This window comes from Dermochelys coriacea, chromosome 1 (genome assembly GCF_009764565.3).
Source record: "Dermochelys coriacea isolate rDerCor1 chromosome 1, rDerCor1.pri.v4, whole genome shotgun sequence".
NCBI lineage: Eukaryota > Metazoa > Chordata > Testudines > Dermochelyidae > Dermochelys > Dermochelys coriacea.
Genome location: NC_050068.2, coordinates 209,362,699 through 209,388,309, shown reverse-complemented (window position 1 = coordinate 209,388,309; position 25,611 = coordinate 209,362,699). Strand labels below are relative to the sequence as shown.

The 25,611-nt window shown below is 47.1% G+C and overlaps 1 protein-coding gene across 7 annotated transcripts in view; it reads left to right on the top strand.

The window, feature by feature from the left end:
- Positions 1-25,611, top strand: part of MAN1A2 (mannosidase alpha class 1A member 2) — a 297,759-nt gene that overhangs the window by 122,154 nt on the left and 149,994 nt on the right. The window contains exons 1-2 of one of the 7 annotated variants that reach the window (XM_038396442.2): positions 19,814-20,112; positions 24,907-25,020. The exons of the other annotated variants lie outside the window; for them this stretch is intronic. The gene's annotated coding sequence lies outside the window, so the exon portion shown is untranslated. Of the gene's footprint in view, positions 1-19,813; positions 20,113-24,906; positions 25,021-25,611 lie in introns of those variants that run through there. 7 annotated transcript variants of the gene reach the window in all.

The window sequence follows — 25,611 nt, the reverse complement described above, 5'->3', positions numbered from 1 at the left end:
TTTTGCCTCTGGAATGCATTCCACTTTTGCACAATAATGAAGTGAGGTCCAGACTAGTGATTATAGAAAGTTCTACTCTCCTCAATTTAACTACTGATTCATAGAAAACTGGACTTCTTGGCTTCAGAATTTTTGTATCTTTGTAGGAAAGTAAGTTCGTCTTCGAGTGCTTGTTCATGTCCATTCCAATCAGGTGTGTGCACGCACATGTGCACGATGGCTGAGAGATTTTTCCCTTAGCAGCATCCGTCGGGCCGGCCTGGGCGCCCCCTGGAGTCATGCCTTCATGGTGATCAATGAGCCCTGTCGACTCGCTACCCGTTCAGTTCCTTCTTACCACCAGTGATGGTTGGCTGAAACTTCCCTTAGCCCTTGCTTAGCAAGCACGTTCTGTAGTCATTGTATATAGTTACCTTAGTGTCGTCTTAGTATTAGAGTTCTTAGTAGAGTTATTGGGGGTTCCCCCCCATCCCGCATCACTGGAGCCGTGGTATGCCATGGTCCCCAGGGTTTAAAAACTGGGGCCTGCATGAAGTGCATGCCAAAGAGTGATCCATACTCATCGTGTTTACGGTGCCTAGGGGAGGGCCACCAAAAGGATCACTGTAAGATCTGCCGTGAGTTCTGCCCTAGAACTCTTAAAGAAAGGGAACAGTGGCATAAAGTAATCCTCATAGAAGCAGCCCTACGCCCCCACTCTGACCCAGGCTCGGGACCCAGCTCCTAATGCTTCATCCTTGATGAGGAGCCCCCCAACACCGTCATCAAGCTCAGTGCCTAGAAAGGACTCGTCCTGAGACTCTTGACACTGACATGGCACCTCACGAGGCCTGGCTGAAAGCAGGCACCGATCTCACTCGCTGGTGCCTCAGAAGAAAAAGAAGCCGGACAGTCGCTCTCTTCTGGCTAAATCCAGAGACGTGAGACCCCAGGTGGGCCACAGCTCCAGATCCCCTGTTGGGGCCGTGTTGACTCCTGCCCAAGTGAGGCAGTTGGTCGCCGGTCCCTACACAGCAGCTACAGCTCCCTTTGATGCCGGAAGCATACCAAGTCCCTTAGGATCTTCTGCACCTTATGGCACCGTTCTCACCCCCCAAGAGGAAAGAACCTTCAGTTCTGCCCCCTGGTGCAGTCAAGGGGGAAGCTGGCTATAATGTTGAGGCGCTCCCCCTCTCTATGTCTCTCAGTGCCAGCTCAGTCGGACAGAGAGCCTACCATCTCCCCGAGCTCTCGAAACTGAAGGCACTGAGGCTTGGCTCCTCCATGGTCTTCAGTCTCGGAGTCAGAGTCCAACTTCTGTCGCTCCAGGAGAAGCAGGAGCCACAGCTCGATGTCCAGGAGAGACAGGAGGGAGCCCCAGGCATGGTCTCCACAGTGGCAGAACCCACCTCAGTGGCCATACTGGACCCCTGGGGCCTTTTGTGACAGATTTCTGTTACCAATCTGCCTGAAGTGTCAGGTGATCAGTCTGAGGCCATAGGATCATTAAGGGAGGAGATGATGTAACACACCAAATTTTGTCTAAATTTTAAATCTTTATTGATAAAATAACAGCGGAGAGTGATGGGTGTTCCCCATGTCACTCAGAGGAAGGAAGCAAGCTTTAGTGCCTCAAGCCCTAACCCATTTTCATACTCGCACACGCTCTACCCGAGGCTGGCCAAGCCTGGGTGTAACATAAGCAGAAGCGGGGGAAGGGTAGATGGGAGTTCTGTCCTTGGCCCAGGTCATCCAAGGATCCACTATGATCTCCAAGTTGCTCCAGCTCTTAGGAGTTTAAGTCCTAGGCTCCTTGCGGGGGGTGGGGGGAGGTGCTTCGTTCAGGGATCTCTGCTCCTGGTGCCCTCTGCACCAGTCCAAACCAGCTTTCCATGGTGTCTTCAGCTTTCTCAAAACACCCCGGTTCCAGGGACACAAGGCTCGGCTCCCCCTCTTGCCATCTCACTAGTGTTTTCAATCGCTGCAGTCTTAGAACTTGTTTTCTTCTTTCCTGGCCTCGCTGCCTTGCAGGTCTGTGCAGTTGGGTTTTTCTTTCTCACGGATGCTCGGGCACGTTCACGGCCCCGTCTTTCTCAGCTGTCAGCCAAGTCTCGGCTGTGAGCAGCGTCCTTGGCCTGGGGCCAGCGTCTTATAGTTGTACTGAGCTTGCTAGCTACAGTGTTGAGCTAACCTGTTCTCTACTTTCTTTCTCCTTCCCCCTTTCGCCTCTTGCAGCCTGCAAAAATATCTTCCAATCCACACTCACTCATACCTTTGACCCTTCCAAAAATATTCTGCAGTGCTTGCAACAGTGATAGCAATATACAATGCTGATCTGCCTTCCCCAGGGGACCCCTTGAGGGAGGGAGCCATCAGGGTACGACACTTTCATCAAGGACAGGGAGGAACCCGAGGTTGCTGCGCTGCGATCTTTTGTGGCCTCAGCCACCTTTGTCCCTCCATCGGCTATGCATCTGACCTCAGCGCCTGCCCACATGCCAATGCCTCTGACGGCAGCACCGTCATCGACACCAGCACCGTGCTTGGCACTGCCCTTGACAGCGTCCTCGCACCCGTCTTCCACCCTGGCACTGCTGTCTACATCGACTTCGTTGGTGCCTGCGAGAGGATCAGCACCAGCTCCTTCGGTTCCTTCCATCATACTGATTGCAGTGCTGATACTTGGTCTGGCATCTGCAGCTCCTCCACTATCTGACGCACTACTAGCACCAACACTGCCCCGAGAATCTTGGGACCCCTGGGTGTGGCTGGCAGGGAGCATCCTCTCATAAACGCTTCCTCCTCTTCGTCACCGGATGAAGCATTGGCGGGTACAACCGTAGCCCCGGCACTTGAGGACAACAGGGTGCTGCAGCAGTTGCTGCACAGGGCCGCTCAGGGTCTGGGCATTAGGCTGAGGAGGTAGTCGAGGAGGCTGATCCCATGGTGGACATCCTCACCCCCTCAGGACCTTCCCGTATTGCCCTTCCACTTATTAAAACCATTGTGGGCACCACCAAGACCCTGTGGCAGACCCCAGCTTCCTTGCTACCCACTGCCAAGCGGTATGAGAGGCATTTATACTCCCACCCACCCCCTGACTCTCTTGTTGTGGATGCTGCTAACCAGCGTGACCCAGGGCTTCCAAGGGCCCTCCCCAAAAAACAGAGAGGCTAAGCATCTAGAGCTTGTTGGGAGACAGGTCTATTCTACAGGGAGTCTGCAGCTCCATATGTTGAATCAACAGGCCATTGTCAGCAGGTACTCATACACACCTGTGCAGCGATGGCCAAATTTACAGAGCTCTTCCCTTTGGACTCCCAAACCGAGTTTTCAGCCTTGGTGGAGGAGGGGAAGCTAGTCTCCCGTGCTTCCCTCCAGGCTGCATTGGACACTGCAGATGCTGCCACTAGGGTTATGGCGACGGGTAGGCATGAGGAGGGGCTCCTGGCTCCAACTCTCAGGGTTCCCTTACGAGGTCCAGCAAACTATTCAGGACCTCCCATTTGAAGGTGAGACACTTTTTTCTGAAAAGACAGATTCATAGATTCATAGATACTAAGGTCAGAAGGGACCATTCTGATCATCTAGTCCGACCTCCTGCACAGCGCAGGCCACATTATCTCACCCACCCACTCCTACGAAAAACCTCACCTATGTCTGAGCTATTGAAGGCCTCAAATCATGGTTTAAAGACTTCAAGAAGCAGAGAATCCTTCCTCAAGTGACCCGTGCCCCATGCTACAGAGGAAGGCGAAAAACCTCCAGGGCCTCTCCAATCTGCCCTGGAGGAAAATTCCTTCCCTACCCCAAATATAGCAATCAGCTAAACCCTGAGCATATGGGCAAGATTCACCAGCCAGATACTACAGAAAAGTCTTTCCTGGGTAACTCAGATCCCATCCATCTAATATCCCATCTCAGGGGATTAGTCCTATTTACCCTGAATATTTAAAGATCAATTACTTACCAAAATCCCATTATCCCATCATACCATCTCCTCCATAAACTTATCGAGTAGAATCTTAAAACCAGATAGATCTTTTGCCCCCACTGCTTCCCTTGGAAGGCTATTCCAAAACTTCACTCCTCTGATGGTTAGAAACCTTTGTCTAATTTCAAGTCTAAACTTCCTGGTGGCCAGTTTATACCCATTTGTTCTTGTGTCCACGTTGGTGAGCTTAAATAATTCCTTTCCCTCTCCTATATTTATCCCTCTAATATATTTAGAGAGAGCAATCATATCTCCCCTCAACCTTCTTTTAGTTAGGCTAAACAAGCCAAGCTCCTTGAGTCTCCTTTCATAAGACAAGTTTTCCATTCCTCGGATCATCCTAGTAGCCCTTCTCTGTACCTGCTCCAGTTTGAATTCATCCTTTTTAAACATGGGAGACCAGAACTGCACACAGTATTCTAGGTGAGGTCTCACCAGTGCCTTGTATAATAGTACTAAAACCTCCTTATCCCTACTGGAAATGCCTCTCCTGATGCATCCCAAAACCGCATTAGCTTTTTTCACAGCCATATCACATTGGCAGCTCATAGTCATCCTATGATCAACCAATACTCCAAGGTCCTTCTCCTCTTCTGTTACTTCTAATTGATGCATCCCCAACTTATAACTAAAATTCTTGTTATTAATCCCTAAATGCATAACCTTACACTTCTCACTATTAAATTTCATCCTATTACTATTACTCCAGTTTACAAGGTCATCCAGATCCTCCTGTATAATATCCCGATCCTTCTCCGAATTGGCAATACCTCCCAGCTTTGTATCATCTGCAAACTTTATTAGCACACTCCCACTTTTTGTGCCAAGGTCAGTAATAAAAAGATTAAATAAGATTGGTCCCAAAACCGATCCCTGAGGAACTCCACTGGTAGCCTCCCTCCAACCTGACAGTTCGCCTTTCAGTAGGACCCATTGCAGTCTCCCCTTTAACCAATTCCTTATCCACCTTTTGATGTTCATATTGATCCCCATTTTCTCCAGTTTAACTAATAATTCCCCATGTGGCACGGTATCAAATGCCTTACTGAAGTCTAGGTAAATTAGATCCACTGCATTTCCTTTATCTAAAAAATCTGTTACTTTTTCAAAAAAGGAGATTAGGTTGGTTTGGCACGATCTACCTTTTGTAAAACCATGTCGTATTTTGTCCCATTTACCATTGACTTCAATGTCCTAAACTAATTTCTCCTTCAAAATTTTTTCCAGGACCTTGCATATTACAGATGTCAAACTAACTGGCCTGTAGTTACTCGGATCACTTTTTTTTCCTTTCTTAGAAATAGGAACTATATTAGCAATTCTCCAATCATTCGGTACAACTCCTGAGTTTACAGATTCATTAAAAATTCTTGCTAATGGGCTTGCAATTTCAGGTGCCAATTCCTTTAATAATCTTGGATGAAGATTATCTGGGCCCCCCGATTTAGTCCCATTAAGCTGTTTCAGTTTCGCTTCTACCTCAGATATGGTAATATCTACCTCCATATCCTCATTCCCATTTGTCATGCTACCATTATCCCTAAGATCCTCTTTAGCCTTATTAAAGACTGAGGCAAAGTATTTGTTTAGATATTGGGCCATGCCTAGATTATCTTTAACCTCCACTCCATCCTCAGTGTTAAGCGGCCCCACTTCTTCCTTCTTAGTTTTCTTCTTATTTATATGGCTATAGAACCTTTTTCTATTGGTTTTAATTCCCTTTGCAAGGTCCAACTCGACTCAACTTTTAGCCTGTCTCACTTTATCCCTACATGTTCTGACCTCAATTAGGTAGCTTTCCTTGCTGATCCCTCCCATCTTCCACTCCCTGTATGCTTTCTGCTTCTTCTTAATCACCTCTCTAAGATGCTTGCTCATCCAGCTTGGTCTACAACTCCTGCCTATGAATTTTTTCCCCTTTCTTGTGATACAGGCTTCCGATAGCTTCTGCAGCTTTGATTTAAAGTAATCCCAGGCCTCCTCTACCTTTAGATCCATAAGTTCTTCAGTCCAATCCACTTCCCTAACTAATTTCCTTAATTTTTGAAAGTCAGCCCTTTTGAAATCAAAAACCCTAGTTGCAGATATATTTTTGTTAATCCTTCCATTTAGTTTGAACTGAATTAGCTCATGATCACTTGAGCCAAGATTGTCCCCTACAACCATTTCTTCTATGAGGTCCTCGCTACTCACCAAAATTAAATCTAAAATGGCATCCCCTCTAGTCGGTTCAGCAACTACTTGATGAAGGAATCCATCAGCTATCGCATCTAGGAAAATCTGAACCCTATTATTATTATTACTAGCACTGGTCCTCCAGTCTATATCTGGGAAGTTAAAGTCTCCCATGATCACGCAGTTTCCATTAGTATTTACTTTATTAAAAACATTAAAAAGGACTCTATCCATATCCAAATTAGATCCCGGAAGTCTATAGCACACCCCAAGCACTATCGTAGGAGAGGCTTTACTAGTTATCTTCCCCAATGTAATTTTTGCCCAGACGGACTCTGTCTTATCCATTGCATCGCTTCTTATTTCTTTACATTCTACCTCATCATTGATATACAATGCTACTCCACCCCCTTTACCTTTGTTTCTGTCTTTCCTAAACAGCACATACCCTTCAATAGCTGTAGTCCAGTCATGACTACTATTCCACCATGTTTCTGTTATCCCTATAATATCTGGTTTCACTTCCTGCACCAGTAGCTCTAGTTCCTCCATTTTGTTACCTAGGCTCCTCGCATTGGTGTACAAACATCTTACTTTTTGCTGTTTGGCCTCGCTCACATTTTGTACCCTATTAGGCACAGTCATTCTACAGCCAGTATAACCTATTAGACTAGTATCCACACCGCCCTCGTTCCTTATATACATTCTCCTACCCACGGCTGTATCCTTTCTTACTTCGTTGTCTTCCCTCTGAATGCTAAAATCTGGTGTGGAGATTACCTGGACGTCTCCCAACCATCTCCCCTTAATTCCTAGTTTAAAGCTCTCTTTATCAGTTGTGCCAGCCTTGATCCTAGAAGTCTATATCCTTCCCTACTCAGATGAAGTCCATCCCGAGAGAACTGTCCTCTGTCCATGAATGCCTCCCAGTGGCCATACATCCCAAAGCCCTCCTTATAGCACCACTGCCTAAGCCATCTGTTGACAGTCATAATCTTGTCACACCTTTGTTGCCTTCTCTAGGAACAGGCAGGATCCCACTAAAGATCACCTGAGCCTCAATTTCCTTAAGTGTCTTCCCCAGCCTAGCATAATCTCCCTTAATACTTTCCAGCGAGAATCTAGCCGTATCATTTGTTCCCACATGAAGGATAACTAGGGGATTCTTTCCCGCTCCCTTTAGTATCCTTTTCAACCTCAGGTCTATATCCCGTATCTTTACACCCGGAAGACAGCACACCCTTCTATTCTCTGGATCAGCTCTAGTTACAGGCCTGTCTATTCTTCTCAATAAAGAGTCCCCTATCACATAGACCTGCCTTTTCCTGGTGACAGTGCTATTCTCCAGTCTCTCCCCTGTTCCTTCTGGCTGCAAGTTCTTTTCATTCCTATTTTCCCTTATAATCCTCTTCAACCCATCCTGTATCCTCCTGGGGCTCATATTTGGTGTAGTCTCCCTTGACTCTTCCGCTTTTCCTATAGGACTAGCGTCTCTTCTCTTTTTCCTTCAACAAGTACCTGCTGAGCCCCTTCTTCATTTCCAACTCTGCAAACCTGTTCTTAAGCTCTATTTCTCCTTCACTAGCCTGTCTTTTCCTCTGCCTGGTTCTTTTAGTCACATGCTTCCACTGACCACTTTCCTCACCCAGTCTCCCCTCAAAATTCCCCAGCCCTGCTTCCATCTGTGAGTCTGAGCTTTTCCCTTCAGATACCTCATATCTTTGCTCCATCATCTGCTCAAACCCCTTCCTAAACTCAACGAGACTTTCCACCTGCATCTCCAAACCTCGGATCTTTTCCTCCATCAGCTCTATCAGACAGCATTTCATGCAGAAAAAACTCTTACCAGTTCCCCCCTCCAGGATCATGTACATACCACAGCTTCCACATCCAGTCATCCTCAATGTGTCTTCCACTACAGGAGTCCCTCCCACAGCTGCCTCCGTATCTGTCATCGCCTTCCCACCTAAGTCCTGTTAATCTGGGAAACACAAGTCACACCAAAAAGACCACCCCCTTCCCCAGCAAAAGCAAACCCCAAACAAGCACCACAATACAAACTCCCCTTTCAAACTCCCCTGTTTACAGCTCTGTTTGCTGGCTCCTGTGCCGCTGCAGCTGTCTGTGCCACTGCCTGACTGGCTGGCTACCTTTATAGGACCTCTAGTTAGAAGCCCGACGCTCTAATCAGGGCTCAGCTTCTCTCCCAGCACAAAGCCCCTACAAGCCTCTACACACACACACACACACACACACTAAAAATACAAAACCAAGTACAAATACCTTCTCCTCCAACAGAACTCCCACTCAAAGTCCCCTGTTTACAGCTCTGTTTGCTATCTCCTGTGCCGCTTCAGCTGTCTGACAGACAAGAGGCTGTACAGCCTGAAAGGCTCATGAGTTACCCCCAAGTCATTGGGCCTGTACACTCCTGCCACACAGCAGAGGCACTTCGGACCGCAACCTCCTCTGAGATACCATTTGCAGAACTGACAGGTTGGTTCTCGGAGGAGGAACAGGAGTGGCAGGAGGAGGCAACACCCATCCTCAGGCCAGGGTTCTGGCCCAGCCCAAGCTGCCCTCTGGCCCTAAACCAGCCTTTTGAAGGTGCGGTTGAGGACGGTGCACCAAATCAGAGACTGGATCTACCCAGCCTTCCCTTTTCCTCCTGACTATTCCCTTTCTACCGTGCATGGTCCCGTATCACTTCGGATCGCTGGTTGCTCCACATGATAGAGAGGGGATACTCCATCCAATTCTGTACCCTCGTGCCCTTCCTTCCCCCTTCCCCGTCCCCTTTCAGGGGACTCTTCTCACGAGTATCCAGATGGTGCAGTTGCTCCTGTAGCTAGGGGCAGTAGAGGAGTTTCCTCTGGAGCACAGGCTTCTATTCTTGGTATTTCCTAATACCGAAAGCCAAAGATGGCCTCCAGCATATCCTGGATCTGCGAGAACTCAACAAGTTCATAAAGAAACTCAAGTTCCACATGGTCTCCTTGGTTTCCATCATCCCTTCACTAGATCCAGCAGATTGGTAAGCTGCCCTTGACTTGAAGGACACGTACTTTCACATCACAGTCACTCAGTCCCATAGGAAGTACCTCAGGTTTGTGGTCAATGGTACCCACTAACAATTTACTGTCCTCCCGTTTGGCCCGTCAGCAGTACCTCGAGTATTCACCAAGTGCATGGCAGTCGGCGTCATGTTCTTGCGGAGGCACCAGGTACAGGTGTTCCCGTACCTGGCTGATCAAAGGCCACTCCAGGACCCAAGTGGAATCTCAGGTCATATTTATCAGAGCCCCGTCGAGAGCCTGTGTCTATTCCTAACCGAAGCGAAATCGACTCTGTCTCCCATCCAGAGGATAAAGTTCATAGGAGCAGTACTGGACTCGACTCAAGCCTGGGCATACCTGCCACATGGCCTCAACGATATAATTCGAGGCATCATGCAATTCCCCACCACTATAGCGAGAAACTTCCTGAAACTTCTTGAGCACATAGCAGCCTGTACCTACATGGTGCAGCACACCAGACTCAGGCTTTGACCTCTCCAGTGGTGGCTCGTGTCAGTGTATTGCCAAGCCTGGGACAGCTTAAACAGGATCATGACCCTACCTATCCCGGTCCTCGACTCTCTCCAGTGATGGATCGACGCTCAGCAGGAGTACTCAGGGGTCCCCTTTGCTGCCCCACAGCCATCTCTGTCGTTGGTGATGGATGCATCAGACTTGGGCTGGGGAGCTCATTTGGGAGACCCCAGAACCCAAGGCCTCTGGTTCACATCAATGAAAGAGAGCTGAGAGCGATGCGCCTAGCATGTCAGACATTCTATCCTTACTTAACTGGTGTGACGGGCAAGGCCAGATGGCTATGGAAGAGTAGTGGGAGATAGATATATTAGCTCCAGGCTAAACAAATGCCTGGTACCAGGATAAGTGAAATGGCAGCTGTTCCAGGTCAATTAAGACACCTGGGGCCAATTAAGAACTTTCCAGAAGGCAGGGAGAAGGTTAGGTTGATTGGGACTCCTGAAGCCAATCAGGGGCTGGCTGAAACTAGCTAAAAGCCTCCCAATTAGTCAGGTGGGAGTGGATGTCAGGAGCTGTGGGAAGAAGTTGCGCGGTTGGAGAGGCTGAGTAGTACACACCATATCAGGCACAAGGAAGGAGGCCCTGAAGTAAAAGTGAAGTGAAGCTTGAGGAAGTGAGGGCTGCTGTGGGGGAAGTAGCCCAGGGAATTGTACATGTCATGTTTCTAAAAGGTCAGCTACCATAGCTGATACTATTGCGGTCCCTGGGCTGGAGCCTGGAGTAGAGGGTGGGACTGGGCTCCCCCCCCCCCACCTTGTCTCCCAGTCTCAGTGATTAATCAGGGGGCAAACAGAGACTGTGAAAGGAAGGATAACTTCTCCTCACCTCCCTTGCTGGCTTATGATGAAAATGGCTCAGTAGACTGTGACCCTTGTCTCTAGAGAAAGAAGGGTCACGTGGAGGGTCACAGTGAGCCTCTGAAGCTAGCGAAATCCGCCAGGAAACGCGGGACTCATGGAGGCAAGGACAGAGCTTTGTCACAGCAGGCAATGTGTATCAGTCATGACGGACAATATGATAGCAACGTTCTATATCAACAAACGGGGGTGTACACTCCTCTCTCCTGTGCCAAGAAGCCCTAATTCTGTGGGACTTCTGTGTAGAACATTCAATTCACCTGCAGGCATCAGACTTCCCCGGGGTTCAGAACGAGCTGACAGAGCACCTCAACAGATCCTTCTACAGCCACAAGTGGTCCCTTCGTCCAGATGTCGCAATTTCAATCTTCCAGAGATGGGAGTTTCCCCTAATAGACCTCTTTGCCATGCGACGCAACAAGACGTGCCAGCAGTTCTGCTCCTTCCAGAATCACAGCCTGGGCTCCAGCGTGCATGCATTCCTCCTCCACTGCGGAGGTTCTCCCCTATACGCCTTTCTACCCATACCGCTCTTTCACAAGGTGCTTCTCAAGATCCACAGAGATTGAGCTCGGATCAAGCACCAGCCTGGCCGCGTCAGTGCTGGTACACATCCCTCCTAGATATATCTGTGGGAGCCACGATTACCTTGTCGCTCTCCTCGGACCTTCTCACACAAGATCACGGACGTCTTCAACACCTGAACCTTCAGTCACTTCATCTTATGTCATGGAAGCTCCATGGTTAAATCCATTGGAGCTTTCCTGTTCAGACCATGTTCTCCTTGGCAGTAGGGAACTCTCTACGAGAGCCATGTACCTTGCTAAGTGGAAGAGATTTTCAGTCTGGTCAGCGCAGTGCCATTTGCCCCCGATGCTGTCCTTCAGTCTCATAGAATCATAGAATATCAGGGTTGGAAGGGGCCTCAGGAGGTCATCTAATCCAACCCCCTGCTCAAAGCAGGATCAATCCCCAATTTTTGCCCCAGATCCCTAAATGGCCCTCTCAAGGATTGAACTCTCAATCCTGGGTTTAGCAGGCCAATGCTCAAACCACTGAGCTATCCTCCATCTAAAGCTCTCTTTAGGAAGGTCTCTTTTTGTCGTCTATATGGGTGCACTTAGCCTGCATCTCGGCCTTCCAACTATCATTTCAGGATAAATTGCTTAGAGCAGGGCAGTTACAGACCAAGGCTGGGTTTCCTTTACTATTAAGGCACACTAAACCAGCCAAATGGAGAGCACGTTGGTCTCACCCCATTGGCTAACCATAATTCATACAAGCAATTCCCTTAGACACTCCAGTTTCCCAGTATCACCACCAGTGCCACTCATTATGGGGAGGAATGGTTATGAAAACCAATTCCCCAGTAAAAGAAAAAAGGTTCTCCTGATCTCAAAGGACCAAGCCCCAGACCCAGGTCAATATACAAGTCAGATCTTACCCAGAAATCATGCTGTGCCAATCCTTTAGAATCTAAAATCTAAAGGTTTATTCATAAAAAGAAAGAAATATAGATGAGACCTAAAATTGGTTAAATGGAATCAATTACATACAGTAATGGCAAAGTTCTTGGTTCAGGCTTGTAGCAGTGATGGAATAAACTGCAGGTTCAAATCAAGTCTCTGGGGTACATCCACAGCTTGGATGGGTCATTCAGTCCTTTGTTCAGAGCTTCAGTGTAGTAAGGTTCCTCCAGAGGTAAGAAGCAGGACTGAAGACAAAATGGAGGGGTTTCCAGGGCCTTTTTTATCCTCTGCCATGTGGAAGGACACTCCTTTGTTCTTACTGTGAAAAATCACAGCAGCAGGATGGAGTTTGGAGTCACATGGGCAAGTCACATGTCCATGCATGATTCAGTTCTTTTACAGGGAGAGCAGCCATGCTACCTTGAACGTTCCCAGGAAGATTTCTCATGTGGATTGGACAAGGTCCATTGTTAATTAAGTGTTTCTTGATTGGGCAGTTAATCTGCAAATTCCTTTCTCAAGAAGCTGACCAAATGCTTCACTAGTGCTACTTAGAATCAAACACATTGAGATAGAAGTTTCAGAGTAGCAGCCGTGTTAGTCTGTATTCGCAAAAAAGAAAAGGAGTACTTGTGGCACCTTAGAGACTAACAAATTTATTTGAGCATAAGCTTTCATGAGCTACAGCTCACTTCATCGGATGCATTCGGTGGAAAATACGGTGGGGAGATTTATATACACACACAGAACATGAAACAAAGGGTTTTATCATACACACTGTAAGGAGAGTGATCGCTTAAGATGAGCTATTACCAGCCGGAAGGAGGGGGGGAAGGAGGAAAACCTTTTGTGGTGATAATCAAGGTGGGCCATTTCCAGCAGTTAAGAAGAATGTCTGAGGAACAGTAGGAGGTGGGGAGGGGGGAGAAATAACATGGGGAAATAGTTTTACTTTATGTAATGACTCACCCACTCCCAGTCTCTATTCAAGCCTAAATTAATTGTATCCAGTTTGCAAATTAATTCCAATTCAGCAGTCTCTCGTTGGAGTCTTTTTTGTTGAAGGATAGCTACTCTTAGGTCTGTAATCGTGTGACCGGAGAGATTGAAGTGTTCTCCGACTGCTTTTTGTCATTACATAAAGTAAAACTATTTCCCCATGTTATTTCTCCCCCCACCCCACCCCCTACGGTTCCTCAGATGTTCTTGTTAACTGCTGGAAATGGCCCACCTTGATTATCACCACAAAAGGTTTTCCTCCTTTCCCGCCCTCCTTCCTGCTGGTAATAGCTCATCTTAAGTGATCACTCTCCTTACAGTTTTCAGAGTAGGAGCCGTGTTAGTCTGTATTCGCAAAAAGAAAAGGAGTACTTGTGGCACCTTAAAGACTAACAGATTTACATAAATGCATCCGATGAAGTGAGCTGTAGCTCACGAAAGCTTATGCTCAAATACATTTGTTAGTTTCTAAGGTGCCACAAGTACTTCTTTTCTTTATTGAGATACAAGTACATAGCCAATATTCATAATTTCAGTTACAAAATTGCTACATGCATACAGATGGCATAATCATAACCAGCAGATCATAACCTTGTCTTAGACACCTTACTTAACCTCCTTTGTACAATATTTGGTGCCACTATATGACCTTGGTTTCAAGAGTGATCTGTACGGTCACAGTTTATGTCAATAACATCACACTAACTCCATGGTCAGCTGATTCCTAAATGTGCTTGACAGGTTATACCCTCACGTCCATCAGCCAGGTCCTGCCTGGGACCTCAACTTGGTCCTTCTAATCTCATGGGGTTGACTGCGATCTTAGGATAGTCACCTCAGCCAGATGCACAAAGGGATTTAGATGGCAAAATCCAAGATATAGGTTCCACTGTAATTCCAAAAAATCTACTGAGCTACTGTGTAATCAGTAGATGCCTCAACTAATTTGGCACCTACATTTTCACTGTAAATATTCCCTAGGCACCTAAGTTTGTGTCTCTGGGCTTGCTGCCTCATTCTAGGCATCCGGCTGCTTATCTCACATCTAAGCCCCAGTGTGATCCATGAACCTGGGAAAGATAGGTGCTTGCCCGCTTGTCTTGCCTGTGGAACAAGCTCTGGTAGGCGTGTTCAGAACACACCTATCATATCAGGTCCAATTCCATATCCAGACAAGGGAAGAGGTGGTGGTGCCTCCTTTGTACCTGTTAGTGTAGTGGTTAGAGCATTGTACCAATATATAGTAACTGAGTAGTGGAACAGCTTCACTTGGAGAGATTGAGAGTATTATTTCATACCCTACTGGTTAGTGCACACTCCCTGAGAGGTGAGAGATCCCTGTTGAAATCTTTTTTCTCCAACAGGTAGAGGTGGAATTGAACCAAGGTCTCTGTAAAGGACCACAGACTCACCCCTGCTGCATCTCCTGCTGGTCATTGGGAATTAGCTCTTTTCCAGCCTTGAGCACCCTCTGCAGGCTGGTGAGCCCATGTCACTCACAGACCCCAGTGCCCCTTTCTCTGGAGTTCTGCCCCCTGACGGTACCCCCACACTCTGCCTCTGGATCTCCCCTTCCTGGAGAACCCCCAGCCCACTATCTCTACCTTGCTTTAGTCTGGGCTACTGCCAGTCATCACCAAGCCCCTGCTCCCTGGGGAAGACTGCAGTGTAAAGGCCACTCATCATAGGCAAGGGGGTTCGGACTTGTTGTCTTCCTCTGCCTCCCAGTACCTCTATGGGCCTTAGACCCGGCCCTACAGCCTGGGGAGTTGCCAGCCTGGAGCACCTCCGCTCAGCCTGCTCCTTCCCCAGCGCTGCACCATCCTCAGTACACGGGCGGGCAGGCAGGCAGGCCTTGCTGTCTCCCAGCCTGGAGAGAGACTCCCTGGGCCTCTGGCTCACAGCCTTTTTATACAGGCCAGCTGGGGCCTGATTGAGGCATGGCCCAGCTGCGGCTGCTTCCCTAATCAACTATCCCCAGCCACAGCCCTCTCCAGGGCTGCTTTTAACCCCTTCTATTTTAGGAGCAGGGTAGCCACCCAGCTACAGTCTCCTACATCCCAGATGAGTGCGCTTACCATTAGGCTAAAAGTTATAGGGTGGGCAGTATCACCAGCACCACTAACCCTCATGTTTCTTGTAAGGAATAGTTTAGGCGAGGATGGTGGGTCTTCAGGGCAGTCTCAAGTTCCAGTTCAGAAGATTCCTGAGGGAACAATTTATGAGACTCCAGTCCAGCTCTGGGTCGACAGAGCCCCTGTACATTGTCTGGAGCCGCCAAGAAGTGCTTATCTGAGCACAGTCCTCCTGGGCTCTGGATCTTCAGAGAGCAGAGCTAAAGATTTTTCCAGGAAGAGCGCACAGGAGGAAGGTAAGAGCAAGCACTCTCATAAAAAGTGAGGGAAATCCTCTCCAAAGTCCTCATCTAAGAAGAGGACTGCTTCTCTTATATCCTCCAAATCTGGTGAGACTTTGTGCCCCAGTATGGGAGTGGTCAGGAGCTCACAGGGAGCAGGGGTTTGACCTGTTGATACTGAGAGCCAAGAGTGCTCCAAAACTGCCATCAACTGCAAAAGTAGGACCAGCCCCAGCATCAGTAAGGGAAAGTAGGGAGCAGTCACCGAGCATACCGACAGTACCATTACACAGCAAGTAAATGGATTCAGCCGCGCCAACACTCACTGTCCAACCTAAATCAACACCATTGGCTTTGTTAAGAGGCAAAAGATTAGCTCCAACAGAGATTCCAGAGGTTCCTTCTCATTCGTACAAGCCACACTTCTTGGATCAGGACCAGAGTTACCCTTTCCTATGGGGACCACTTCCTTACCCATACAGTTCCTCACACTGGCTCTATTGGGATTCCTGGAAACCGTATTTGAGACCTCCTAAGTTCAGAGGATCACAGCAGGAATTCAGATAGATGTCACCTCACTGAGAAGAACCACACCCCTCTCAAAAGTAAATTGATAACTAAATCCTCTCTCCAAGCTTCAGTTGATACAGCAGACACAGCTTCCATGGTGACTTCGGTTGTCATGAGACGAGCTTCATGGCTTCAATCCTCTGGATTTGTGAGAAAGTTCAAGCTACTGTGGAGAACTTCCCTTTTGAAGGCAACAACCTATTCGGTGACAGAACAGACAGAATGGATGAATCCCTCCATACTCTTAAGGACTCTCATGCAACCCCCCATTCCCTAGGTATATTCACTCCAGCAGCTGAGAGAAAATACTCCAAACCATCTTCATATAAGCAACATCCTATTCCTCAACCCTGTGATCACCAAAGGCCTATGAGCTTCCCAAGAACTGCCAGAGAATGCAGTGCAGAAGACAGAATGTCCCTCTGTCTTTCTCTCCCCAGCCAAGAAATCTTTTTGAGAGAGCCTTTCAACCAGTCCCCATGTCACCTGGCATCCACACTCTATTTGGTGACTCTATTGCCTATTTCTCCCCAGTGTGGCATCATAGCACCTTGGATGGATGGATCCTGGAAATTGTCACCATCAGGTATACAGTGGAATTTTTGTCTTGTCCCTACCACAAAACTCTTCCCTGTCCCTCTTCAGGAATCCTTCTCATGAGAGGACTCTCAGGCTGGAGGTAGACTCCCTGTTCAGTTAGAACTGATCCCTCCTCAGTATCAGAGGAAAGGCTTTTATTCAGCATATTTCCTGATTCCCAAAAAGAAGTGATGCTGGACATCATGTTTTGATCTCAGACAACTGACTATTTTCGTACACTGTTCAAGATTTGGAATGATTACCCTAAACGAAGAGGACTATTTTGTAGCTCTTGATTTGAAGGATGCCTGTTTCCACATAGACATTCATCCAGTGCACAGGATGTTCCTGCACTTTATGGTGGGCCTAGACCATTATCAATACAGAGTGCTTCCATTCAGTCTCTTGACGCCACAAGGGTTTTCACAAAGGTGCTATTTTTGGTGATGTTTGACACTTCCTCTGAATATCCAGGGCTACGAGACATCTCGCTACCACCTGCCCTTAGTGTGAGGAAGCCTTGTCTGTGCCTGCTGTGGGTCAGCATCCCAGTTCTGTCGGCCATGGGCAACTCAAGCATTCCCCTTGAGGCCTTGCAGATTCTGCTGTCACTCTACAGATTAGTGGTTGGTGCACTCCCACCCTCAAGCCCTGTGAATGTCTCCCTGGAGCCACAGGTCCACTGAACACTCACAGTATTCAGAGATTCGCTGCTTCCAAAAATCCGTTCACCCAGCTTACTTGTACCATCTCAGATCACTGCTCCGATTAACTCAAACTTAGGTATGTTTATTGTGAAATTAAACATAAGTTTATTTAACAATGTACAGAGATTTAAATGATATCAAGTAGGTTTTGGAAACAGTTACATATAAAATAAAATTATAATGCCTTTTGAAGTCTATACTTAATTAACAAGATACTCTCATAGTTGGTATGACAGCATCACCAGGACACCCCAGTATTTCTCTGCCTCGACAACTAGCTGCTCACGTGGATCGTCATATCAGGAGGTACAGTTCGTGGTCCTTTCCCTACTGAGCCTCTTTCAAATGCCTGGCCTACTGCTCTGAAGCAGCTTGAGGACACAATTTCAAATGGGATGTATTCTTAGTATAGTGATCAGAACCACTAATAATACTTTCCCAACCATTCCACTCTTATCTCAAGTCCTGAGGAAAATCAAGCAGGCCAAAGTATCAGTAATGCTAGTAGTGCCCTGGTGCCCAAGGCAGTTTTTGTCTACCAGCATCCTTTAGGTCAGGGGTCTCAAACTCAATTTACCTTAGGGCCAGTGCCAGTCCTTAAATCCTCCCAGCAGGCCAGTCATGTTACTAATGCCGCGAAGAACCCGCTCCCCAAAAAAACTCCACCCCCTCCCACCTGCCTAAGGCTCTGGGAGGGAGTTTGGATGCAGAGGGGGTAAGAGGTTGGGCTCTGGGAGGCAGTTTGGGTGGGGAAAGGAGGTCTGGGGTGCAGGCTCGGGCTGGAGTTTGGGTGCAGGGTGCAGGCTCTGGGCTGGAGGAGGGGGTGGGGTTGCAGCCTCTGGGAGGGAGTTTGGGGCTTGGGGTGTGTGGGGAGGGGTGCAGGCTCTGGGAGGGAGTTTAGGGGCTGAAGGGTATGGGGAGGGGGTGCAGGCTCTGGGAGAGGGTTGGGGGGTGCGGCACTTACCTGGGGCTTAAAAGCAGGCTGGGGGGCCTCCGTGTGCAGCTTCCCCTGGGCACTGCCCCTGCAGCTTCCCATTGGCGGCAGAGGTGCTCAGGGTGGGGAACAGCATGTGAAGGCACAGCCCCGTCCCGGGGCTGCAGGGAGGGGCCGGCAGACATGTCGAGTGAGCAGGCAGACACCGCTCAGCTCTGCTGCGCTGCCGGGCCCTGGGCCATGGTAAATCGCATGGGGGGGAGAGTACCCCAGGGCGGCAGCTGGAGCCAGGAGAGAGACCCAGTCCCAAAACTGCTGGAGCCCCACAGGCCACATTGGGGAGGTTCCCGTGGGCTGCAAGTTTGAGACCCCTACTTTGTGTGGCTTCATGTCTCTGCATATGCATCTAGCCATTTCCAATCCTGCCGACTCAGAACAATGGCGAGACTACCCATTCCAAACCAGCATCCTTCTATTTAACAGCTTGGTATTTGGATGCATGGTGAACCCAGAGAGAGGTGTTGTTCAGAGCCAGTATAATCCATCCTCAATAACAGGAGAAGCGCTGTGAGAAAACGTTATGCTGCAAGATGGAAGAGATTCTCTATCTCATGCCAACATTGTCAGATACTTCCAGACCATTTCAGACTACCGCCTTTTTCTAAAGACATTATGTCTGTCAGCTCAATGCGTGTGCATTTGGCTGCAATTAATGCCTTTCATCTTCCAGTGGAAAAATGTTTGGTCTTTACCCACCATACAACTGTGATGTTTCTGAAAGACCTTTCCAGAACCTTAGCTCCAGGACTAAAAACAATGCCAACTCGGGATCTCCATCTAGTATTGTCAGTGCTCATGAATCCTCCATTCAAACTCTTAACCTCCTAGTGTGTTCATCTGTTTTTGAAGGTGCCTGTCCTGACTGCGATCACCTCCAGCAGAAGTATAGGTGAGCGTGGGACCCTTATCACAGACCTTCTCTACGCTGCCTTCCATAAGGATAAGATTTCTTTGAGGTTACACCCCAAATGTATTCCAGAGGTTCCCTCTGAACTCCACTTTAATCAGGTCATACACCTACCATTTTTCCACCCAAAACTTCACTACTCCAGAGAAGACAGGGACTCTATTCTCTAAATCTCCATCAAGCCTTAGTTTTCTAGCTGCAAAGGCCAAAACTCTTCAGGAAATCCCTGGGTTTCTTTGTTTTTGTTGCTGAACTGATGAAAGGAGAAGCAGTCCCCTCAGAGAAACTTTCTAAATGGGTTTCAGGTTGCATCCTGCTGTGCTTTGAGCTGAACTAGACATCTCCCTCTCAAGGTGTGAGTGCTCACTTGACCAGAGACCTGGGTAATTCAATGGCTTCTCTTCAAGGTGTTCCCCTTCTGGAGCTCTGTAGAGCAGCAACATGGGCGTCAGGGCATACCTTTATCAGACATTACACGATGGTACAAGCTTCTTCTGCAGATGTATCCTTTGGCACAGCAGTTCTGCATTACGTGGTACAGCACAGTTTCTTGCACCCTTCTCCTCACTGGCTACTACTTGTGAGTCACCTTGAGTGGAATATATATTGAGACTGTCACTCAAGAAGAAAGAAAGGTTTATAGTAATGCGTTATTCAAGATGTGTGATTCCTATGTGTATTCTATTACGTACCCTCCTTCCCCTCTGATTTGGATCCTTTCCTAAGATGATTGGTGGTAGAGAAGGAACTGGAAAGGCAGTCAGTCTGTGACATCCCTTATGCCTTTCGGTTGGAGCATGAGGAGGTGCAGGCACAGACCAACAGACATTGCTAATGAAAAATCTTCTGCGGTCAGGTGACTGAAGCATATGCATACCTTGAGCAGAATACACATAGGGACTACACATCTCAAAGGACTCCAATTTCTGTAAAGTAAGTAGCCTTTCTTTTTTTTATCTGTTTTTTTTAAATTGGTCTAAAACGTTGAAGGCAATTAATTTTCTCATTGTGGTTTAAGCGTTTACTCATTGTATTTTATAGCTCTGCTGAAATCATATGTGGCAGTTTTATATATACTGCCTATTTTCATTGATTTATTTTGAGCCACTTATTTGCAGATTGGAATTAAAATTCATTCTTCAATCCATTTTCTTAAACATTATCTTGTTCATTGTGAACCATTAAGAGATTTTATAAGAAAAGGGTTTTCAATATTGGCAGCTTTATTGCCAAAGCTTTGTTAGAGATGGAAAAGGAAATTGAGGTGGAGAATTGTTTCAATTTTCATGTTGTGAATTTTTTAATTGGAGTTATAATTCTCTGCCTGTTTCATACTAAGGTTCCTGTTCCTGTAAATAGAGGAGTTTGAAGTTTATTCTTTCAGAGAGGTCAGAGAGAGACTTTATGCCTGGATCTCTGGAAAAGCCAGACTAGTGAAACCTTTCTCAGTCTATGCAGATTAGGTTTTATTAAATAACCCTGTTGAAATGTTGGTATTTTAAAGACCTAATAATTAGGCCTAATTTTGAAGGAGTCATTAGTGGCTCTACAGTTATAGTGCTGTGTTTTTGAGTTAAAGTATTGTTTGAATCACTTTGTTTGAATTAGCCCTCTTCCTATAGAGAAGGTATAACGGTCTCCCTAGATGTATGCCACTGGTTTCCCAGCAATAGGGTTGCCAGGTGTCCAGTTTTTGACCAGAACACCATGTAGAAAAGGGACCCTGGTGGCTCCAGTCAGCACTGCTGACTGGGCTGTTAAAAGTCCAGTTGACGGTGCAGCAGGGCTGGCAGGCTCCATGCCTGGCTCCACGTGGCTCCTGGGAAGCAGCTGGCATGTTCTGCTCCTAGGCGAAGGGATGGCCATGGGGGCTCCGTGCGCTGCCCCTGCCCCAGGTGCCAGCTCCGCAGCTCCCATTGGGTGGGAACCGTGGCCAATGGGAGTTGTGGGGCAGCACCTCCGGGTGTGTGGACAGTGCGCAAAACCCCTGACTGCCCTCCTCTTCCTAGGAGATAGAGGGATGCTTTCTGAGAGCTGCCTGAGGTCAGCGCCACCCAGAGCCTGCACCCCAGACCCCTTCCTGCACCCCAATCCGTTGCCCCGAGCCGCCTCCCACACTCAAACTCCCTCCCAGAGCCCACACCTGATGCCCCAGACCTGAGCCCCTTCCTACACTCCAACCCCCTGCCCCAGCCTGGAGCCCCCTGCCACACTCCAAATCCCTCAGTCCGAGCCTGGCAGCCCTTCCTGCATCCCAAACCCCTCATCCAGAGCCCGCACCCCCAGCTTGAGCCCTCACTTTCTCCTGCACCCCAACTCCCTGCCCCAGCCCAGAGCCTCCTTCCGCACCTCTTATTTCTTGCCCCACCCTGAAGCCTGCAGCCCCAGCCCAAAGCTTGTATCCCTTCCTACACCCCAAACCCCTGCCTCAGCCCAGAGCCCCCTCCTGCATTCCAAACCCCTCATCCACGTCACCACCCCAGAGTCCGCACCCCAACCCTCTGCCCCAGCCCTGTGAAAATGAGTGAGTGAGGGAGGGTGAGGGGAATGGAGTGAACGGGGATGGGGCCTCAGAGAAGGGGCTGGGGTGTGGTAGGGCAGGGGGCAGGGCAAGGTGTTCAGTTTTCTGCAATTAGAAAGTTTGCAACCCTACCCTGCAAGCCCCTGAAGCAGTTGCAGTGTGAGCTTGGAGAGCTCTGAGCAGCTGCTGTTCCTTCCCTACTGCAGCTTCCCTGTTGGCCAGGAGGTAAATCACAAGAAAGGGGGGAGAATAATTCTGCTTGCACCATTACCTGTTTCCCTATTAGGCTGTGGGAGACCCAAGGAGAACAGAATAGGTGCTCAACTGAGACTGCCTGAACCCAGGGGAGCACCTAATAAAGAATGGTTCTGCTCCCCTTTCCCTGGGGTAGCCAGGCAGAACAGTCCAGGAGAGGAGAATAGAAGCTGAGACAACCAGTTACTGCTCCCTGATTCTCTGTCTGAGCCCCTGTGCAGTGTAGAATAATTTGGGGGCCCCTTCATGGCCTCCCCCCCATGACCCTTATATATTCGCCTCCAGCCCCAACATTCCTGTGTGTCAGAGACTACTGAGGGGGAAGTGTAGGAGCTCTACACCTGTTGTGGTCTCCTCTAGTCAAGAGAATCCCCAGCAGTGGACTTGTGTTTTCCACTCACTTTGCTCTCTCTGGAAGCACAACAGAACAGAGATATTGCTCCAAAATATTGATATTTGTCCTCAACCTTTTAAAAATATTTAACCCACAGTGTTCCTCAAGGAAGAGGTGTTGATTTACAACATGGGATTAATTTTCAAACATCTAAAATAGGTTTGAGAGTAGCAGCCGTGTTAGTCTGTATCCACAAAAAGAAAAGGAGTACTTGTGGCACCTTAGAGACTAACACATTTATTTGAGCATCCGATGAAGTGAGCTGTAGCTCATGAAAGCTTATGCTCAAATAAATGTGTTAGTCTCTAAGGTGCCACAAGTACTCCTTTTCTTTTTATCTAAAATAGGGAGAAAGTGCCTAGATTGGGGTGAAACAGAAGCTTACTTGTGCGGAAGAATGAGAAAAGATGAATAGATTAATAAAAGTAAACTTAAGGTTTTCAACGTTACATTGAAAGGAAACCTGCAGTATAGTGCGAATTACAATATACAAAATCTACTTTGAGACAACGTTATTTAGGTTTCATAGTCAATAACTTATACGTTAGGAAATGTCAGAGTAAAGGTTGCCTGTATAACCCTGAATTTTGCCCCTTAGTATATATGTATTGTGCTAGTCATTAATTATTTGGTCAATAACCAAATATGGAATTTACCACAGGGGTTAGTACTTCTCTTGAGTCCCAGGGGCGGCAGTAATTACCCACTACTGTTTTTAAGTCCTGGAGGAGCTGCAGTAATGCACCCCATGGAGTAGAACACAATCCTTATCCTACAATGTGACATATAGCATTCATAAAGTTAATCCAGTTGTCCCCAAATATAATGCATGAGGTTGCAATAGCTATCACAGTATTAGTGAGGCATTGGTTGTGACATCATAGTTAAGGCTGAATTCTACTACGCACTTCTGGCAGGGATTCAACCTTTATTTTGTATGAAAAATACAGTACATCCTTTCCGAACTTACAGTACTTATTCTTTGAATACTGAATGAATTTTATGAGAATTACAAATAAATCCATTAATTATTTTCAGTTTAAATTAATTTAAAACTGGTCCTTTAAAACATTTAGCAACTGTTTCAGCCTTTTTTGTCTTGAATGGTCTTAAAGAAATAACAAACACTTCAAACTTTTTAAAGTATAATTAAAATTCATTTAAATTTTGTGCGTAAGTTATATTTGAAGAAATTAGTTTACATAAGACCACAAGCATGGCCATAGTGGATCAGACCAATGGTCCATCTAGCCCAGTATCCTGTGTTCTATCAGTAGCCAGTGCCAGATGCTTCAGAGGCAGTGAACAGAACTGGACAATTTATTAAGTGGTCCATCCCCTGTCATCCAGTCCCAACTTCTAGCAGTCAGAGGTTTAGGGTTGTAATTAAAAAGAAAAGGAGTACTTGTGGCACCTTAGAGACTAACAAATTTATTAGTTAAATTAGAGACTTGTTAGTCTCTAAGGTGCCACAAGAAGTCCTTTTCTTTTTGCGAATACAGACTAACACGGCTGCTACTCTGAAACCGGTGTAATTAAGTTATTAAAGATTGTTGTATCTAATTTTTATTCCAAGACAAAAAAATTAACACGGAGTTAAGTTTGTAATTACGCATCAGTAATTTAGGGTAGAAAAAAATTACAGGGATATTGTGATTATCCCAAATCAAGTACTACAAACCCAGGAAATTCAGAGTTATAGCTATGCTTGAAAGAAATCCAGAAATATGAAGTTGAGAAATGCACAATTAAGACATTGTTGGGGAGTCTTTGTCTGAGTCCAGCTGTGTCTCCCAATGGTGAGGGTCTGTGGCTAGTGGTAGGGAAACCTGGGTGTGACATTTCCCAGAGTACAATCTGGACTGATGGACACCTGTATTTACTCAGTTCACTAACCTGGGCTGCCTCTGTCATTGCTTCGTTGTGGAAGCAACCACTCCTGGTCTGTTCACACACAGCCTCCAGCATGTAAATTGCTCCCAGCTACACTGTCTGAGTGCTATAGCCAGCCACTCATGAATTACATTGCAAGGCAACACCAGCAAACTCCCAGTCCCAGACTTACCCCCAGGAATGTGCCTCTTGTACTGCCCTGCCCTCTCCTCTCCTGGACAACACAAGCTCATATAAAGTCTGTCATTTTTTAATAGGAAACAATATGTACAATCCTGTTATCACAAATGAAGTGTCCCAAACACACTGGTTTAGATAAAACAAATTTATTAATTACAGAAAGATAGATAGATTTTAAGTGATTACAAGTAATAAGGCATAAAAGTCAGAATTGATTACAAAGAAATAAAAGGCAAAACACAACTAATACCTAACTTAACAAGCTAAGTGAATTCAAAGCAAAAGTTTATCTCACAACATGCTTTAGCAACCTTACTGGCTGCAGTTCTTTCAGCTACGATCTTCCCCCCCCCCCCCAATTCAGTGGTAATTTTCTTGTCCTTCAGGTGTTGTTGATGCCATGAGTAGAGATGCCATGAGAGATGATTTGGGGCCTCTTTTCTTCATTTTTATCCTTTTTCTCTTCTTTGAAAATCATCTCCAGCTGGAGTTCAGAAGACAAAATCTGGGGAGATGGGAACTTCCAGCTGCTTCTTTGCCAAGATGTAAATTTCTCGCTCACACCCTTTTTCCTGCCAAAGAATGGCTGTTTAACCAGGTGATAGTCTATCTGATTTTGTTGACACCCATCTCAGGTGTCAGTTTGCCTTTTGTCTTTGAAGAACCAGTTTGTGCCTGCTTTTCTAAACTTGGAATATGTCTCAGTAATGTTTTACAGTAAAATCTTATAACTTTACATACAATGTTGCCACACTTATTTTACCAGGACAATAACGATCAGTAAATCACGGGTTTTCAAATGATACCTTACAAGGCATAGTTTGTACAAAATTTATCTTAGTCTTGAAAAAAGGGTGAGCATAGGTATGCAGACTGTTAGACTAGGCCCTCCTTGCTGCAGCAAGTTCCAACCCAGGGCCCTGTGATTGGCAGTCAGATAGGCAACCTGGGAACGGGCACCACAAAGCCTGCTTCATGGGTTGCTTCCTGCCCTGGCCTCTACCAATTTAAGTCCCAGCAGGATGTGCTTATGGACTCAAAAAAGGGGGGTTCTCCCTAACTGTGATCTGGAAGCTCTTCTCCATCAGTCGTGATCCCCTGTTCCCAGTCTCCACGGGGGCCTTCAGTGGCTCAGACATGGGCTCTGGTCCAGGTGCTGTGAAGCTTCTGCAGCCTCTGTGCAGAAGAT